This window comes from Paramisgurnus dabryanus, chromosome 16, assembly GCF_030506205.2.
Source record: "Paramisgurnus dabryanus chromosome 16, PD_genome_1.1, whole genome shotgun sequence".
NCBI lineage: Eukaryota > Metazoa > Chordata > Actinopteri > Cypriniformes > Cobitidae > Paramisgurnus > Paramisgurnus dabryanus.
In genome coordinates this window covers 25,155,361-25,160,049 of record NC_133352.1, presented here as the reverse complement: position 1 = coordinate 25,160,049, position 4,689 = coordinate 25,155,361, and the positions used below count along the sequence as shown (strand labels likewise).

General features: G+C 33.1%; 1 non-coding gene across 1 annotated transcript; it reads left to right on the top strand.

Annotated features, from left to right (window-relative positions):
* The first annotated feature begins 2,132 nt into the window (after positions 1-2,132).
* On the top strand, positions 2,133-2,205 carry trnav-uac (transfer RNA valine (anticodon UAC)). The gene has a single exon. It is a non-coding gene; the product is annotated as a tRNA-Val (tRNA).
* Positions 2,206-4,689: the final 2,484 nt, after the last annotated feature.

Here is a 4,689-nt window from a genome sequence, read left to right as displayed (position 1 = left end):
TCTTCCCTCATCGCCGCAGCAGCTGGAGAGGAAAATCGCGCACCCTGGGTCCTAAAGCCGGCCTCGTTTCCACAGGTGACAAGGCTCCGAAGCCGCGTGCAATATAGTGGCAAGCCGTACTCCTCTCCCTCCAAAGTCCTATCTGGTCACTCACGATCCATTCAAATTTTGGGATAAATAATTGTCATGTTTGTTAGACTTTTTATGTGTAACTTTTTAAAAATAATGTTCCAACAAAAGGGCTTTTATATTTGGTCCTATGTGTTTGTTTTCCACTACACATAAGTAATTGCATTGAGCTCTATTCTTGGTATGTGCACCAAATAAATCAATGCAGTTATTCATAACGCCAACAATGGCATAAGCATTCTATTAACATAGTGACTAATGTTTAGAGTTTAGAGACATATACAGAAAAAAACCCTAGCAAAAAGCCTTAAAGGGGACATTTCACAAGACCTTTTTAAGATGTCAAATATATCTTTGGTGTCTCCAGAGTACGTATTTGCTTTAGCTCAAAATACCATATATATATAATTTATTATAGCATGTTAAAATTGCCACTTTGTAGGGGTGAGAAAAAATGTGCTGTTTTAAGGTGTGTCCTTTTAAATGCAAATGAGCTGATCTCTGCACTAAATGGCAGTGCCGTGGTTGGACAGTGCAGATTAAGAGGCGGTATTATCCCCTTCTGACATCACAAGGGGAGCAAAATTTCAATGACCTATTATTTCACATGCTTGCAGAGAATGGTTTACCAAAACCAAGTTACTGGGTTGATCTTTTTCACATTTTCTAGGTTGATAGAAGCACTGGGGACCCAATTATAGCACTAAGTCAGATTTTCATGATATGTCCCCTTTAAACATTGCATGCATGCACGGTCATGTGGTAACAAGGTAATTGCTTGTCTTTGAGAAACTGGGGGGCGTTAAAAATTCTAGAGGTGTAAATTAAATAAATTGTCTAATTAATGAATGCCAGTTTTTTCTTTTTCTTCACTCTGGTCTACCAAGCTCTTTTAGTCTTATATAATGTCCCAGCAAAATACTGTATATACAAAATATTATAAGCAAAGTCTAAGGGGACAATTAGACGCCTTATCATCAACATATTTGACATGGAGGAAACAAAATACCAGCACTGTAAGCTACACTGATAGTCAAATACAGAACTGTGATTTTAATTAAAAGGCTTACCATGCTTTATGCACACAGTTTGCCTGTAGCAATGTAATTCAAAGAAAGCATTGAGTTGTTTGCATATTAAGTCCACGTTAAAAACATCCCACCAGAAAGACAGACAGACACGCTTTTCATTTAATACTGCAATAACCATCCCCATAAGGGAAAATGCAAATACCTGACAAATTTATGTAAATTGTGTATAATTGTTATGTAAGAATCCTGCTCTGAACTATCACATCTCATCTGACCGGTTTAAAAGACAATATAACAGTTTAACCCACACTGGCTAAAGGAAAGTTTTGTGTTAGCCCTTCAGACAATAACCATACGCTATAGACATAGTGACAATTAAACCATGGCAAAAACACTTACAGATTAAAAAAAAATGGAGAGAAAAGCCAATAGACTTTTAATCAGAAATCTTAACATGAACTATGTGGTAAGGTTGTAGCCACTTCAATTTGTGATAGAACAAAAGCAAAGTCCTTGAAAGGATTGTGGCTTTATTTATTCCCATATTAACAATACAATCACCTAAAAACGATATATACTAACGTTAAAAAAGCATTTATGTTTATTATTAAAGTGAATATTATATATCACAAACCTTTTGAACCTTTTGAACATGTGTCATGTACAGTCGTTTTGGCTCGTTTTATGCTTACACGCCTTGATGTAGCCTATAAGGCAAAATTATACATAAAAAATATTTAAATAGGTGTAAGAGATCAAGTAAAGCTACCTCATTACATCTTAATTTATACAAAAAGTTTTGTATTATTATGTACCAGTTCGAATGACACAGATAAACCCGCTCAATTGGCGAATTAGGATGCAAACGTAACTATTGTAAATGTTACATGAGAGCTGTTACTGTTCTCAACAACCTAAAAATCTGAGTCGTCGTACGTCGAAGTTGCAGTGTTATGCTACGCTTGCACAACCGGTTCCATAGTGTAGTGGTTATCACGTCTGCTTTACACGCAGAAGGTCCTGGGTTCGAGCCCCAGTGGAACCAAGTGTTTTAGTACTTAAGTTGGCAGTCGCAATGAATAGCATTTGGCTCATACCTCAGTAACATCGTGGCAATTAACAGTAATTTAACGTTTCCCGGTTAAACTCGCTTACCTGGTCAAGCGTGGAGGACGGTTTATCCGAACGTACGGATGGATATGAAACGTTGTCGTTATTTACAATTCAAAGCACATGGACTGGTCTCCGACGACATGCGGTCAACCGATAGGCCGCCCATAATAACAGATCTAGATGAACAGTGTGCAGATGCTGTCTTTATCCTCCTAACACACGCAACCTACAGGCAGATATATGAAAAGACTTGTGAAACCCTGAGTAAATGAGGCATACTTGTGACATTTGTTGAAATAATTATTGGCTAAACGGTAAATAAAATTGTTTAATGACGGTGAACGGGCGACATACCAGCGAAGGGAACAATGACGAAGTCAAGAATAATGTTTGTGCGACCCCTACTGTTAACTTTAATATATATCCATCAATAGATATTTTTGGTTGATTACTGTTCCTACAGCTATTAGTCACAGTAGATTGTAGTTAATACAGATTTACTGTGTTTATTTATCCACAGTCAAGCTTTTTTAACAAAGCAGAAAGAACACAATCTGTTACTGTTTTTAATCTATAATTTAATACATTGTAATTCTGTATGCACAAAATGTATTAATACTCTCTACCTGAAACCATGCAACAATATTTTTTTTCTTTTGACAGTATTCAAGTTGATTTAACATGAACATTAAACTGATGCTGAACATTTCTTAAAAATTAAGACTAAGGAATGAAGGAGAAACAATAGCTCAGGTTAAAAAATAAAAGCTTTAATGTTAAAGGTTAAAAATCTATTTAAAAAGCTGCATAAAATAGAAATGGGTTTGTTTTATTGTTAACAACCATAACAATGTAAAGTTTTGAAATGGATATGTATATATGGAAGATGTAGCAGTTATTTTTTGAAGGTTATAGTGGTTTCAGCAGATCTAATAGAGACATCAGAGAGAAACAGAGTTTGATAAAAGTTTTTAAAATAAATTTGGTGCTCATTGCAAATTGAGGTCAACCAAATACTGAAATATGATATATGAAAAACACAAAATATAAACGTCAATGTATGGATTTTACAGAAATACAAAATATATGTTAAATACTTATACACAGACATATGCAATATATATATTTCAAAATATTACAAAAATGTAAGTTTTCATATATGTAACAAATATTTTCCCAAATACACACATATATGGCACATACTGTATATGTGACCGTGTGAAACCCAGCTAAAGTCATTTTTTTGGATTTACTGTTTTCAACATAATATTTACACAATATATTCATTATATATTTCAACATAAATTAAATATATCTTAAAAATAAGTTGCACATTTTTTCACTAAGAATATAAATGGCAAACAAACACAATAAGGGTACTGTTTCAGATGTTTTAAATTGATCACTCAAGGTACAATACGCACAATAATATAAAATAAGTTATTTTACTTATTTAAATTGCATTTTGAATAGGCTTTCATCTTGTTTAATAATTTAATAATAATAATTAATAATTATACTGATTTAATGTATTTTTTATAATCAGATTCTGTATATATGAACTATATTGCCTTTTAAAATTCTGTACTATAAGAATGTTGTGCATGACATGGTCAGTGTACCTTAAACAATCATAAAAAAATTAGCAATGAGCATTTAATGTATGACACAATAGAAATTAAAATGTCATCTATATGCTTGTACATATCACATGGCTCAATCAAACAGTAAAATTAAAAATATGTACATTTATATTCACATATATTAACTACCATTTTCTATATATGTAAATATATGACCATATATCACATATCTATATGAGACTGTAAAAGTTTCATCAATAGTTACATAAATATGGGTTTTTATTGCTATTTCAGATGATTGGGAGAGTTATCTTCCCCATCCCCCCGGAAACTACACCTCTGCTTCGTTGTGAGGGAACAATTATGCATCGCTCATTACTAATTGTGGATTAATTAACCAAACTGTGTGTCCATGTACAAGCAGCATTTAAATTCTCATGGTTTTAAAGATTGCTGGTGTGGATCAAACATCTCTGCCAACCTATTCAATGGCAGAAATCATGAGCCTTAAACACTATTTGAAAACAGTATATATTGTTATGAAAGAGTGTTTTCTACATTTGTAAGGTGTGTTATGATCATTTCATTGTATCAAATCTGCACTCACTTATTGCCAGCTGTGATCTTCTTTGTGGTTTGTATAATGCGAAAAACTGAATTGCACAGGGAATACGATTATTTTTATTGAACAGGTTTTCTAATAATTATTTCCTTTATATAAATGAAATTAGGAGTGTTGGAGCTGTCCAGGGTTCTGAATGAACAAATATTACTTGATCTGCTGTGCCTGTAAACAATAAACAAAGTTAACTCATTATAAATAAAATAGGAAT